This window comes from Schistocerca gregaria, chromosome 1, assembly GCF_023897955.1.
Source record: "Schistocerca gregaria isolate iqSchGreg1 chromosome 1, iqSchGreg1.2, whole genome shotgun sequence".
Classification (NCBI taxonomy): domain Eukaryota; kingdom Metazoa; phylum Arthropoda; class Insecta; order Orthoptera; family Acrididae; genus Schistocerca; species Schistocerca gregaria.
This window is the reverse complement of record NC_064920.1, coordinates 692,361,305-692,377,718: the sequence shown is the minus strand read 5'-3', so window position 1 is coordinate 692,377,718 and position 16,414 is coordinate 692,361,305. Positions and strand designations below refer to the sequence as shown.

Genomic DNA, 16,414 nt, shown 5'->3' with positions numbered 1-16,414 from the left:
AGTTCCTTGCCAGTTTGAAGAAAGCCACAATATTTAACTGATGCTGACAAGTAGCAAGTGTACCGAGAACCATGTCACAAAATCTCAAAACTTTTTCCTTATTCTCCACGAAACTAACATGAATTGCCCCCCCTCCCCCCTAACGCAGAACCTGGGCATGCTCTGTTCTTTCCATTGCACTGAAGGAGGGATAAGGAAGAATGATTCCTTGTGTACCCCTGCGAGAGCTGCTGTTGTACTTTCACCTTCACTCTCTCTTTACCAGTAGTGCATAGGCGACTACTCGTAGGTATGACTGCCATTTTCAGAGGATGCTTTCGCAAAGTAAGAGGCGTCTTTCTGCGAGCGTCTTTGAGTTGAAATTTTTCAGCATCTTTGTTACTCTCCCGGTCAAATACATCTGTGATCTCTCACATCATGCTCGAAGTTCCCTGTTCATCTGACCATAGACAACAATTGCAGCAGAAGTGACCCACAAACCTACCGACCTATGTCACGTCCAACTGTTGTAGAATCCTAGAACATATCCTGACTCAAACACAATTTGTCATCTCGAAGAGAATGACCTCCGCTGTGCCAACATCGTTCAGGTGAAACTCAACATGCACTTTTCTCATGCGACGTCTTCAAAGTCATTGACCATGGCAATCAGATGGATGGACTGCTTCTTGACTTCCGAAAAGCATTTGACTCGGCACCACACCAAAGATAATTAACAAAACTACGATTATGTGAGTCACCATACGATATTTGTGACTGGATTAAGGATTTATCGGTAGATGTTACCTTAGATGGAGAGTCCTCGATAGATGTGGATGTAAGTTTAGGCGTGCCCCCAGGGAAATGTGTTGCGATTTATGTTGTACATGTTAAATGTTATTGAGCTTGCAGACAATAGTAACCCCAGACTTTCCGTAGATGATGCTGTTATTTATAGTGAAGTTCTGTCTGAAAGAAGCTGTAGTAATATTCAGTCAGATCTGGATAAAATTTCAGAGAAGTACTATGATTGTGAATTTTTATTAAATGTACATTTCACAAAATGCATTTCACAAAAAAATGTAGTATCCTATGACTACAATATCAATAATTCAGTTACAATAGTTTCACTCGTACAAGTACCTGGCTGTAACAATTTTTAGGGATATGAAATGGAATAATCACACAGGCTCATTCGTAGCAAGGCAGGTGGCAGACTTCGGTTATTTGGGAAAAAGGAGGCAGCTTAAAAATCACTTATGCGTCCCATTTTATAATATTTCTCAAGTATGTGGCACTCGATGTTATGGGACTAGCAAAATGTACCCAAATTGTCAGATTTTGTTTTACTCAATGGAGAGCGTCAAAGAAATGAAACACCTGAAATGGGAGACTTGAAGATATTCTTCAAGCTCTTACGTACCGCTCACGTAAAGGCCGCAAAGAGGCATTTATGCAGTAAATCTTGCCGCGCTCGGAACTGGAAGAGACCATAACGTGGTCCTATGCTAAGTAAGCTCTGCCAAGCACTTCAGTGGTTTGCAGAGTATGTATGCAGATTTTGGTGCCGTACTCACTTAAGGAGTATTCCTATCAGAGCTGCTCAACTATTTCGTTAGCGGTACGTCTTGTAAAGAGTGCAATTAATAGCATACCGCCAACGGATTCTGGTCAGAAACTCCGACAGCCACACGTTTTTAATTTGTGAATAAGTTTCAAAGCAGTATGCACTCCGCTGTTATATAAGTTTATTCTAAAACGAATGCACTTTTAAACTGCGTAAAGGAAAATGTAAATACCGTTCTTTATTTCGCTGTAACTCGTTGCGTTTAAACTTCATTGGAAAGTGTACAGACTTCTTTGTTAGTGTGCTAATTAGAAATCAGCGAAACTGTCCCCAGAATGAACAGGACACGGAAATCGGTACAGACGCGCAGTCTGACCGCTCGGCAAGTCTATTTGCTGCGCTCTCTGTTTCCCTGGCGATAAACCGCACTGAACACGAGTTCTATCAAATCGTGTGCTCTTGCTGTACATGGTAATCACTGCTGGGTACCTTTGGACTTCAGTAGTTCCAAAATTACAGGCGCTAAAATTCTGAGTACCAGTGGTACGAAACGTGTGCGCACTGTATCTCGTATTGTATGACTTAATTTTTAATGCTCAGCAAAAGCAACAGTTTTCCGCCTTCATTCGCTTCTGCGCTAGCAACAAGCACATCATAATAATTGTCTTTATCAACGTCAGGCTCGATGGACAACATAAATTGACAATATCAAAATTGGAATTCTTAACCACAAAATGTGAGGAAATCTGGTTATATTGCCGTACCTTTCAAAAGCAAATTTGTTAGCTAATGATACCAAATGCGCCAGAATCAATCGGAATAAAACCTAAACGACCCTCACGTAACATGAAATTCGGTTTCTGCGGTTGTACAGTTCACTCGTATTTCAGAACCCAGAAACAAAATGAGATAGGTCTTGTTGAAGGCCTCTCTTAAATCTGGGGACGTTTTGGGATTGTTTCGGTTCAGTTGGCTTCGTAATACACCACAATAGTTTACAAACTTTTGATGTCGTGTTACCATTATAGAACTAATGTCAACTGATTTCACCGAGCGAGGTGGCGCAGTGGTTAGCACACTAGACTCGCATTTGGGAGGACGACGGTTCAATCCCGTCTCCAGCCATCCCGATTTAGGTTTTCCGTGATTTCCCTAAATCGTTTCAGGCAAATGCCGGGATGGTTCCTTTAAAAGGGCACGGCCGATTTCCTTCCCAATCCTTCCCTAACCCCAGCTTGCGCTCCGTCTCTAATGACCTCGTTGTCGACGGGACGTTAAACACAAACCACCGTCAATTGATTTCATTTATAACAGTCACAGTGTCTACAACGAACTCTATTGGACATAACTTAGCATATTTGTAAGAATATCAGTCTGGATTCATAAAACTGAGTAAATCACTGTTTATTACTTAAACCTTTTTAACGAAAATCAGTTCTTAAATTCGATTTTAATTTTTTTCCACTTTGATGTTAGAAAGGTTTTGTGAATCTAAGATTTTATGACACGAAATGCGAGGATCGCTGATACAGACTAGGTTCATGCAATAATATTCTCTTTTTGTACAAAATTTAAATTTTCGCAGAATTAAGACTCATGTATTAGGCATTCACAGTTTACTTAACATGTAGAAATATAGTTAATCTATATCTTCCGTGACATATTTTTGTTCACGTTGAAAAACCGAGTTAGAAATGCCATAAAAAACGGAAAGATGTAAGATAAATTTCATACTGAGGCACTACCGGCTTGTGATGGACAAAAATACAGCATCGGGGCTCACATTTCACTTTTTTACCAGATAGTCATTTTTACTTTGCGTTACAGTTGGTCTCTCTGCAAGTGATAAAATTTTCCAACTGTATTAACGTGGCACTCATTTCATTATTCAGTATTTCATCTTGTTTGTAAAGTAGGTATAAATAAAAGCTAAAAACCTGTAAAAAACAAAAATATGAAGTTTTCCGATACGTAGTTCTACAACTAATGATGCAGGATGTATATGCAGACCAAATTTCTAGCCTCTAACACTACCCTCAGTTTACGAGATATTACGGGTTTTTTACCTCTACTACATTGGATCGTGTTGAGAAACTTCATACAAAATATTTCGAAGCACTGCATGCTGTGAATTAATCCTACACATTAATATATTTGGACACTGTACAAGATTAACTGCATATTTGAAACCCGGACTCATGATTGAAATGGGATTCGACCGTGCAACCTCTGGTTCACGAGATACTGGGGGTGTCCTGTAACGCTGTAGATTGAGCTTACGTCTATTCCTTAACGTCTGTGGGTAGTTACAGCCGGAACCTCGAGCCACCTTCACAGAAAAAAATTCTGCAGCAACTTCCTCCCGTGTCTAAAGACGCAGATGTAAGCTAAAAGTACAGTGAAATACGGAGACAATACCACAGTACTTCTTAAAAAGAATTTTCCAAGTTTTTAGTTGACAAGATGAAAGCTTACATTTATGGGGAACAGCGGGCGACAGTAGATACCCATGCGGCTGTGTCCACTGCTGTAAACTCATTTCACGGCAGAAGAATTGTTTCCGAGAGTTGGGCAGTAAATCTGGGTGGTCCCTGCAAGATGCAACAGGGCGCTCCCGGAGATTTAGTGCTGACTCCACCGCAGTTCGTTACACGAGATGAATAACACTGCGGGGATGTCCTCGGCACACTTCGCGAAGGAGCCGAGCTCTTGAGTGTTGTTCTGCAGTGGACGGAAAAACAAACCGCTGTCCTTCCTCTGAAAGAGACTGCTGAGCCAACGAGATGGTTCCCATGGCGCGATGGAAGCCTGTAGCTTCTTTCAAAGTTCCGCGGCTTTTGTTACAGTTCGGTGTCATCTCAGCATCGCCAACAAAGAAGTCTCAACAAAATGTTACACACATATATTATCACTATGAAGCATCAGAATTGTTTAATACATAATTATAATATCTGTATACTTACAGACTTACGTTGTGTTGAGAAAGCAGCTGTTAAAGCCAAAAATTGCAATAAACCAAAATGGTTACTATGGCAGCGGAGACAGAGAAATTGGTTTATGATCCCAATTATCAGTATGACAGCCTACCCCCCTTTAGCTGGATGCATGAACTGATCCAGTTGGAAGGGGTGTCATAAAGTCTTTGTATGCTCTCCTGAACCAAGCTGACCAACTCTTGTAACTGGTCCTTGATGTCCTGTATGCTGGAACTGGGACACAGTTGATGGCCGAGTTGGTCCCACACATGTTCTATCGGGTACAGAGCTGGGGATCTTGCTGGACACACAAGTATCTCAACACGACAAATATAATTCATAGACACGGGCCATATCCTGACGAGTATTGTCCTATTGAAAAATATCACAACGATATTGTAGTATGCCACATGACGAGGCCGTCAGCGTTAACTCAATCATTACCAACCATGACCTGACGTCATACCCGGCGTCTCAATACTCCATGGCCCTAGAGGTAACACTGCTGTTCCTCTCCAAAGCGCTGGAGGAGTAGAACTTCTCCTGAGGCAGCCGCCATAGTCGCCGAAGATGGTTATCCGACGTAGTGCAAAACCACGATTCAGCACTGAACACAGTGTGACGCCGTTCCGTGCTACCTGGTCATAGCACGACTCCAAATGCAGCCATATGTGTTGTGTTAACGGCAGACTACACATACTGACAGTAAGTCCAGCTGCTGCTAGTCTCTGGGCAGTGGTGCTCTGACACAGAACGTTGCAAGGAGCCAATTACTTATCCTCGGATGGCAGTCACATATGTGAAGGGGTTACGTCCACTACTTCATGGTCAACCGGAATCTTGAAGAGAATGCTTGCCCTCTTGTTCCCATGAAATCAACATCGGGCCACTGTCATATCTGAATGCCCCACAAATCTAGATATTTCACGATTCGAGGAGCCGGCCAAATGGACACCCACAATGACGCCCCTTTCAATCTCTGTCGGGTGCTCATGATACTGTCTCTTACGAATACACGACATCTCCGTGTCCTTCACTCTAATCAATCAAAATGTGACGCTGTTCACGCTTCTTATATACACTACCAGCCCTTGTAACAAAACACAAATAACGCTAATATACCCTGGTGGCTGTTCTACCCTTCGTATAGAATTGCAGACCGTATCATTTACGTAGCCGCCGATGGTGTGTGTACAAAGTTATATTGATATCTAACCACATCTTGTGCGCACTTTACCTTTTTTGTCAGCCAGTGTATTATCTGACGAACAGTCAAAATGTTTCCAGCTTCCGTTCCTGTGTCGCTGTTTTTCTACTGTGGCAGCTCCTAGTTTGGTCTCAATAGGCTGAGAGGACCGCGTATTTGGCCTCATCACCACAGAAAAATCCGAAGTAGTCACCGGGAATCTAATTAAAGGCCTCAGCATCAGTAGACTGTTACAATAGCAGAGACCACTGGTCATCGAACGAGATTTAGGTCATTAATAACATGTAGGGCGTTAAAGACGAGTAAACGAGTGGAGTTTAACGTCTCGTCGTCGACGACGTCATTAGAGACGGAAGACGATAGGGAGGGATAATGGTGAGTATGATGTCATATAGCTCTTAGGCTTTTTGAAAGAGTTCCCGCGGCATTCACCGGGACTGAAGTAATCCAGAGAAATGGCACACGGAGACTGGAGTATCACTCTACACAAATGCACATCTAGGCCACTCTGTCAGAAGAAAGTCGAGCGAGGTGGCGCAGTCGTTAGCACACTGGATATGCAATCGGGAAGAAAACGGTAAAAACCTGCATCCGGCCATCCAGATTTAGGTCTTCTGCGATTTCCCCTAATGGCTCGAGGCAAACGCTAGGATGGTTCCTTTGAAAGGGCACGGCCGATTTCCTTCCCCATCCTTGACATAATCAGAGCTTTTTCTCCGTCTCTATGACCTCGATATCGAAAGGACGTTAAACCCAATCTTCCTTCTTTCCTTCCTGCCAGAAGAAGTAATTTCTGTAAACGAGTTGGTAGTCATCTTCAATTGTCCTCATAAGTAATGAATCTTTCACCAGCTAATAACTACTTACATCATCATAACTGTATTTATGCCTGGTGTGACATTTGGGGCTGCAACTAGTGCAGGCTGTGACAGAGTACTTGACGCACTTTCTAAGGACGGTCCCAACAGTTTCTTACCACACATGAACTGCAAGGTTTACACCGTTCACATGAGGCCATATGCTCTCTCTACGAATTACAAGGCAGAATTTGAAACGAAAACAGGATTGTACATTGGAGCCACACGAATATAAACTCATTTACTTTGTTCTGCGGGTCGCTGGTAACGGTATAATATTTGCTGCTATGTGGTCTGCATGCAGGAAAGTTGTTTTCAAGCTGTTAGTTTACGCAAAAAGATTTCCAGCAGATACGAAAATATTTTGCAAAATATCAGTTCAGAAAAATTAAATCCCAAATTCCAACAAAAGTTTTCGGGACACATATACCGGACTGATAACCTTCTTTTACAGAAGTGAAAGCTGGAATTCGCTTAGCTGAAATCGAAATCCGCAGGTACACGCTTAAGAAGTACACGTGAGAACTACATGGCAGTACCTACTTCCACAGGGACGCAGCAAAGCGCCAAGTTCCTCCTTGAAGCTCTTGTTTGATTTGGAAGTTAGTTTTGAGGTTTTACGTCTATCGCGTTAGAGACGGCCTACTATCCACATGGAAGTTATTTCGCTGATGTTTGTGTATGATCCATCTAAAAGGAGAATGTCAGTGGGATCTGATTCCCAATACATTTTTTGCACATTATGACGACCTAAGATACAGTCGGTAAGCTTATTCAGTTATTGGAGAGAATTGGTGGGAAATTTAGAAAACCTGCCGCTTGTTAAGCCTCCAATTATGTTGGCAAACGTAGCGAGGTGTTAGTGAGAGAGCAATTAATGGCTTTGTTTTGTTGTTTTATCACAAGTTCTGGTATAAAGAACATTAAACGCCCGTACATTGGTAAAATTTTCATAACCACACGAGCATTAATAACTCTGTCCGATTCCTCGCTCCACCACTCGGTCAGAAAGCGGCCGTGCGCGCTCGTGACCGATGAATTTCGCAGTCGCTGGTGCGCTATTATTCGGCGGCTCCCGAAAGTCGGTTTATTTCGGCGCTGACGGCCGACCATTGTCCGATTAACGTTGGCGGTCCTTTGTTGTAGCTTCCTGCGACCACTCATAGAGTATGAAAAGCGGCTGCTCGAGTGTTTCGCCGCCAACAGCCGCTCCCTCCTCGGTGGCGGAAAGAGCTGCCGGGGAACACAAAAGCACTACGCTGCTTGGCGTATTACCGCCTGTGATTGCTTCTCTAGATGGAGTTCGTCGCTGTAAAATGATACCTGCCGCCGCAGCGCCATAGCCTGTTTATCTTCATCTTTACGCGCGGTTCTGCGTCATGGATGTAATGAACTACCGGGAAAGATAGTATTGTGCAACGGTTAATATCAATTTAGCTAACGAATTATGTTTGTGAATTCCTATTTTGTGTTTTTAAAACCTTATTTTGCTATATTTCGAAGACAGAAACACTAAAAGAACGGTCTTACAGTGCTAGAGTTCATAATTTTTCAAACTAAAATCGAGGTGTTCCCGAATTGATACAAAATTGAAATTTTGTCCGATATCTGTACTATTAATTACCAATGAAGAAACAATCTGGTCTTTTTTTTCCTTATTCGCAAACTTACTGTAATGGCTAAATCCTGTATCTGCTAAAAATTTATCACTTGCGAAACGAGACCCAAATAAGACTACCGTTAAAGAGTATCTAATAGATTTGATCGCAGATACATAGTGACTTATGTTTTCGAGTTTGCTTGTTTCGTATTTCATTAACACATACTGAAAATTTATTCACTGGACTGACGCAAAAATTTGTAATGATGCGTACCTTTCCGAAGCACAGGGATCGAAATTGCGTTGTAGCATACTGAAACAGTTCAGTGTGCTTACGCCTGTCTCTAAAAAATAGCCGGTAGTAACAAGAGGCTGACGTAAATGGTTTTGAATGGTGTTCATACATTCATTGCGTGGAAAGTATGTCTACAATCTTTAAACAATTTTCTAAAGTGAACGTAATGTCCATATACTGATTCTCTGTGAGACCAATGTCAACATCGGACTAGAATCGCTAAAATAAACAAAATGGTCTGTACGAACAGAGGTCGAAATTTGCTCCTTTCTCTAATTACCTTATTTTGGTTGTAGGGTTTAAAGATCTACACCTTCAGTCCATTGCATCGTTCTGTTTGAAAATTCTTTACACTGTATATCACTGTTATGACTTTTTCTCTCTTCGTGGACTTGACATCTGCTATTATACTGTTTCATATGTTAAATGATTCTGGTCTCATTATATACAAATGGATATCTTACCCTGGGATGTTTGGAAATATTGCTAGATTCGTCAGTACCAATTTTTGAAGGTGTATATCAATTCAGAATAGAAAGATTCTTTCAAATGGCCCCTTGAATAAAAATACAATAACATTTAGACTGTGCAATTAGTTGCAGGGAAGTTCTAAAAGACATTCGTCAATACTTCGCCAAAACGAGCAAGTTCATATGTTCATTTAAGAAATTATTGGGGTTGGACCAGAATACGTTTTCACTTCAAATATCTACCCTGTATAAATCACCTTGTCGGAATACACATTTTGCTCCAGAATTCAGTGTTTCTATATGGTTTTTTGACGTTATCCTGTATTTGTTAGGTATTGCTAGAACATCAACTAGACAGTTTTAATGTGCAGAATCATAATAGATGATTCGAAAAGAAGCAAGCGCTATTGTATTAAATGGTCGACGCTTTCTGGTTGCATCGCTCAGACATCTGTAGTTGATATTGACATAACGTATTTGGTTATACATTTCATGGCAAAGACGATCCGAAAGCTTGCATAAAAACTGGATGTCAAATGGAGTGTCCTCAGATTTCGCATACCTAGCACTTTTATAAATTGCACGCAGGTGCTAAAAGTAACCAATAGTAAAGGAAAACTAATGTTCAACTATCTTTCCTTAGTGTTATGATGTGGGAGCCTTACACAGTGCTTAAGGGAGAGAAATGATCAGACGAAATAGTAGATTTGACCGTAATTAAAGAGCGCATTATAAGACCATTATTGAACTCAGAATAAAAAATAAATTACTGAGTGGATAACGTCTCAAAATCCATAAAATCCATAAGACTGTTCGCGAATGGTGCCATTGTATACAGAGTAGTCGCCACGTTTGAAAATTGTTGGGAGATGTAGGACGACCTTTAGCAGATCGACGCTAGATGCGGGGATTTACAGTGAATCCTCAACATCAGCAGTTGTAACGTTGTGCTGTGGTCCCCAGTTCGAAGACTGATTCGAAGGAACTCTCCAACTTCTGTCATGTGCAATCCTCATAATCTCCGAATAACTACTGCAACTCACGTTCTTCTGAATCTCCTTATTATATTCATCTCTTGGTCTTCCTCTACGATTTTTGGCCACCACACTAACCTCCAATACTAAATTGGTCTTCAGTCCGAAAACGCGCTGCTGCTGCTACGGTCGCAGGTTCGAATCCTGCCTCGGGCATGGATGTGTGTGATGTCCTTAGGTTAGTTAGGTTTAAGTAGTTTTAAGTCTAGGGGACTGATGACCTCAGATGTTAAGTCCCATAGGGCTCAGTCATTTGAACCATTTTTTGAACCGTTGGATGCCATCTCGATTCTTGTAACAGTAAACATTTTCAAAAGCTTTCTCTGTATACAAATGCTACAAAAGTAGGTTTGCCTATCTTTAACCTACCTGTTAAGAGAAGTCCAGAACGCTTTATGGAGAGACCCAAATTTCCATACGTTCAAGTATCTGCTACCAATATTGCTCGCAGAATTATGCGATTCCCGCACTCGGAGAAATTTAGTTTTCTCGTATGCATGCATCTCCGAAGCAACACGGCATCGAACACTATCAAATACAGGCACTGCATAAATTGGACGGAAACTGTTTGGTTACACGATCCATTACAGATGTGGGAATACGTTTAGGGTCTATGTGTACAGAGGAATTTCCAGTGGAATGTCCACATAAAAATAATCGTCGGAAAGGCTGACGGCAGATCATTGCAAAAACTGTCAGGACGTCTAACACAACCATCATGGAGTTAACCTGTAAAACTCTCCTTACACCAGAGCTGTAGAGGTAGGCCTGAAAAAGGAAACAGTCTAAAGAAGATCAGAACGTTTATCTAAGGCTTCGTTTATTGGGCGCGAGAACGTCACAGAAATGGTCGTTAAACTTCACTAGCAGGCGCTACAAGAGAGGCGTTATGCGTCACGGAATGGTTTACCGTTAAAATTCCGAGAGCGTGTTTCCAAGAAAAGTCAGGCAACATACCACCTACATGAAGGTTAAGTTAGAGAGGTTTGAGCTCACACGGAAGCTTACTAAAAATCGTTCTTCCTACGCACCATCCGCGACTGGAAAAGAGCGAAGTGACAATGTTGCAGGAAGTACACTCTGCCACACACCGTAAGATGGACGTTGGAGTGGAGATTACTCTCTAAATTCAACCACATTATCGGATAACGGTTTTCTATGGACGTCGTAACTAGCACTTTAATACGCCGGCCGCTGGTGGCTTGCGGTTCTGGCGCTACAGTCTGGAACCGCGCGACCGCTACGGTCGCAGGTTCGAATCCTGCCTCGGGCATGGATGTGTGTGTTGTCCTTAGGTTAGTTAGATTTAAGTATTTCTAAGTTCTAGGGGACTTATGACCTCAGCAGTTGAGTCCCATAGTGCTCAGAGCCATTTTTGAACTTTAATACGTTCTCATTCACTTCACATGATCACTTCGTTATTAACATTCTTGAGTGACACAATCTACAAAGGCTTTTTTCTTTTTATTCACCCTCTGATCGGTCGCGAAATGGAAACCACAGTGAAAAACAAATGTTTTATTTGCCACATTTAGCAACACCTTCCAGCTAATTCTCTACATAGTCGCCACTCCGACTTGATTCATTTGTCGTGGCGTGGTTCCAACTTCCCAACACCCTCTCACAGAAGACAGCCGCCTGTCCTTCGCGCCAACTTCGTACGCTGGTCTGCAGGTCGCCTGCCTGTGCCGAAAGCCAGTGGTTCATGTGAGCAAAGGGATGGATATCAGAGGGAGCCAAGTCTGCGCTGTACGGTTGGTGATCAAACACTTCACATCGAAGACGCTGTAGAAGTGTCATTGTTGCTGTTGAACATTGACATGAAGACGGACGGACACGCATGGACAGTTCAGATGCTTGGCTCCGTGAAATCAGGTTGAACCCCTCAGCATGCACTTGGCGGGAGACACTACTGGTCTAGACATCTTTACATGCGACAGGAAATGTATCCGCAGTTGCGAATATGAAATATCATCGGATGCAACGACAAGGAAAATTTGGGCCGGAACGGGACTCTAATCCGGACTTCCCGCTTCCCGCGAGCAGTCGCCTTCATCGCTTCGGTTATCCGTGCGCGAATTACGGCCATACCCACCCAGACTTTTATCGTCGTCCGTGTGTCACAACCTGCACTCGTACGTTGCATATGTTCCCGAACAGGGAGGACATATTTATTGAGATTCGAGGGACTGGTAATGACAGTCCCTTTGTTATTAAGAAGTACGGCGCAGTATTCCTTCGGACACGCTTGCATGTCTTTAGTACTCTGCGCTTGGAACTAGAAAGTGCGACGGGACGGGAGTAGTAGTCGCTGCGCAGCACATCTGTGCAAAGCTTCATCGGATTTTTACCGTGGAATTTCACGACCGACCGGCGGCTGGAGAAAAAAAAGTAAAAAGCGCTCGTATCTGAAATGCTGCCATCAAATTATTCTGTACATATTATCAAATAAGAGGACACCTTCTGGCTTTGACACAGCTGCGAAACATACAGTAATTTTTAGCTCAGACCGCCAGACGCTGGTGTCCGTTGAAATTTAATACCAGTATACATATCAACCATATTGACTGCTCTGAGATCTTTCCCACTCCGCTAGCAGGAGAACAGTGGGAAGCAGCGGGCTGTGCCATACTAAGGAATCGTGCGACAGCAGCAGCAGGCAGTCCTTGCCCGCTAGCACGCGAATACCAGCCAGCCAGGCGGAAAGCAGGGGCCGCCGATTCTCGCGGCGAAAACCGCATTGTCTGGCGGTGGCGGTGCGAACAGGCGGGAAGCAGTCCCAGCTTATAGTTCGCATGTGCCGCCTCCTCTCGCCGACAGCCGTCGGCTTCGTGAGTCCTGTCTCAATCACTCTGCTTCCTTTTTAGTCAGCGGCAATGAATTATATTTTTGTCGAACCCACAGTTTTCGGTGTTGTTGGGCTGACTGGTGACGGTATAGGTAACATTTAACTCCTAGACGTTAGGCGAGATGGAGTTGCATGCGATGAAATGTAGACAGTAACCCTGGCACACTTGCATTAATTTCAGCCAAAGTAGGTGTGTACACACACACACACACACACACACACACACACACACACACACTCTACATAATCAAAAGTATTCGTCTATCACTGCGTAATGAAAAATTGACCACTAGATACCGCGAGAAGAGGAGCTACCATTATCAAAGCAGGCAGATAGTATTGTGTTGTCAGCAGAGAAGCAGTGACAGTAAACTGGGTCGACCACGAGATCTCGGTGGCTTCGAACGTGGCTTAGTCACTGGATATCACTTGAGCAACAAATCCATCAAGAACACTTCAACCCTTGTAAAGCTGCTCAAGTCGACTGTTGGTGGTGTAATTGTGAAATAGAAACGCGAAGGAACAACCCCAACTAGCCAAAGACCAGGCGGGCCTAATGGACTGACGGACAGGTAAAGTCCTGCATTGAGAAGGATGATCGTAACAAGTCGCCTGAAATCAGCACAAATGCTTCTAGCAGTCCAACTAGCATACTGAATGTGTGAATGGTCGAGCGGCTCCTCATAAACCGTTGGTTTCTGTGGTCAATGCTAAGCGACGTCTGACGTTGAGTATACAGCGACGCCACAGGACAGTGGATGACTAGAAACGAGTCATTTGGAGTCATGCAGCACGCTATATCCTGTGGCAATGCGATGGAAGGGTTTAGATTTGGCGAATGCCTGTAAAACGCTACCTGCCGTCATGTGTACTGCCTTTTTGAGTGAGACATCTCTAACATCCTTAGGGATGGGCGAGGGTATGTGAAGGGCGTATTTGTAAAAATAATAAAAAATGAACTGTCGACAGATTTTATTTCCTTCCCTATGTAAACTGGAATAAATAAGCACCTGACAACGTCATTTTAGTCAGCTAGTGTTATATAACGTTAACGAGTACACCAACAGAGGTAAGTCACTAGTAAGTCGGCATAAGAGGCATCAACTTCAAAAATTTACTGTTTTGTCCAATCGAATTAAAATCGAATGACCTCATAAATGTTAGCGATGATTAATGAGAACCGTGGATATACGTTAAAGCAGTTGCATTAGCATAACAGACTTTTTTTTTATATTCACTTTAACAAGACGCATTTCGGGATTTTGACCGTCTTCAGTGCCATAATGCGGATTAGATCAGCATCTACTGGACATGATGGTATCACTGTCCAGATGGTAAAACTTATAATTGATCAACTACTGCCTTCTATAACAGACATTTTCAACAATTCATTAATCACAAGTGTTTTCCCTGAGGCCTGGAAACTGGGACAAATTAAGCCACTGCCTAAAAAGGACATAGCCACAGCACCCTCTGACTACCGCCCCATCTGCCTTCTTCCTACACTATCAAAGGCCTTAGAATATGTAGTTCATGACCAGCTCACCATCTACCTCACTAACAACCTATTAGACGAATACCAATCAGGTTTCCGTAAACATCGAAGCACAACATCTGCTCTGATAAAGGTGACAGATGACCTGAAACTTGCCATGGACAGACAAGAAGCGACTATCTTTTGCTTAGATTTCAGCAAAGCATTTGATACTGTCGACTCCGACATCTTACTAGCCAAACTTTGCGGTCTAAATTTCTCACCAAGTGCAGTGCAATGGTTTCGCTCATACATGACGTCTCGTCAGCAACGTGTCCTGTCTGGGAATATAAAAACACAATGGCGGCAGGTAGTGTCAGGCGTTCCCCAAGGCTCAGTATTAGGTCCCATACTCTTCTCTCTGTATGTCAACGATGTCATCGGTTCTGACCTATTGCAAATACCATATGTATGCTGATGACCTTCAGTTGTATCTAAGTGCGAAACCAAGCAATCTCAAGAAAGCTATTGAAAATTTCAATACTGACCTCGATGCACTGTCAAAATGGGCACAGGACATAGGTCTAAAACTAAACCCATCTAAAACCCAAGCGGTACTTGTTGGTCACTCTAAGCTCATTAGCCCAAAACATCGGGAATCCGTACCACCTCTTATCCTAAATGGAACAAATACTAACTTCTCTCCCTCAGCAAAGAGTTTGGGAGTAATAATAGATGAAAATCTAAATTGGACAGAGCACGTAACTGCAGTGTGCAAAAAAGCATCAGCATCCCTTCATGTCCTACAAAAATATAAAAAACTCTTCCCTTTCGATCTGAAAAAGAAATTAATACAAACGCTTATACTCCCAATCATTGACTACAGCGATATTATCCTACAAGGCCTCTCTCAGGAAAATTCTCGACGTCTAGAACTGGTCATGAATGCCTGCGTCCGATATATTTGTGACGTTCGACTTTTTGATCACATTTCACCAGCATATACAAAATTGTCCTGGCTGCGTGGAGACAAACTCAGAGATTTCCATACACTCTGTCTCATCTACTGCCTTATAAATGTAAACTGTCCCTCATATCTCTCCTCGTCCCTAACGCTCATGTCGGAACAACATGACAGAAACAGACGTTCCCATTATAATAAAATCCTCTCCGTTCCACTGCATCGCTCAGTCACCTTCTCCAAGTGCTTTACAGTAGCGGGAACGCGACTCTGGAATAACCTCCCTCGTTATGTTAGAGAACTTAAAAGCATGTCCAGCTTCAAAAAACAGTTAATGACGTATCTACTAAAGCAATAGTAATTCCTTTCTCTGTACATGAATGCACTTCACCTCATTACTTCCCTCTTCCCCCTCCTTAAATCTCCATTCCCCAAAACACGCTAAACTAGTAAACATCTACTTTACACACATCTGCACAAACCTTCATTACTATTGCCAATCCTTCTCATGTTTGTCATTATTATTTGATTTTTTACTGTTATTATTATTGCTTTTATCATAATCTGTATGTATAGCACCTGTTGTAAAAATACTGCCGCATTTACTTTATTAGGTCTGTCACTACTCTTTATTCATTTGTCACTAGAGTAAGCTAATATTCTCATTTAAACTATGGTCATGGTGTAACTCTGTGTGAAATGCTGCATGTGTGGAACACTAGTCCGATGTAAGAGAGGGCCTGATGGCCCTAATCTGATCATGTTTAAATAAATAAAAAATAAATAAATACTGTAGCTAAAAAGTCGTTCTTTCCATTCACTATATTTTGAATGTATTATTTTAAGGCGCAAAAACGGCTATATTTTGAATGTCACAGCTCTACGACGAATAACAATTTCGTAAGCCACCCAATTATTTGAGTTGAATACAGAAAATAAGGTATAATTACTGCAATGTTCCTATCAGCGACTTACCCTTCCCATATTAAACTGACATTAGACACGTTTTCAAAAATTGTACACAGCTGCAACCCATTTTACAAATTTGTCTTTTTGTGTTTTTGCATCTATCTGCGCCCTTTAATACAACGCAGCTTGCGTTACGAATCCGTTTGTTTAGCCGAATTCCTGTCCAGTTTCCACGTTT

The 16,414-nt window shown here is 42.4% G+C and overlaps 1 protein-coding gene across 3 annotated transcripts in view; it reads right to left on the bottom strand.

The window, feature by feature from the left end:
- The window catches only part of LOC126364640 (tyrosine-protein phosphatase non-receptor type 13-like), a 729,752-nt gene that overhangs the window by 54,958 nt on the left and 658,380 nt on the right, over positions 1-16,414 (bottom strand). The window lies entirely within an intron of this gene.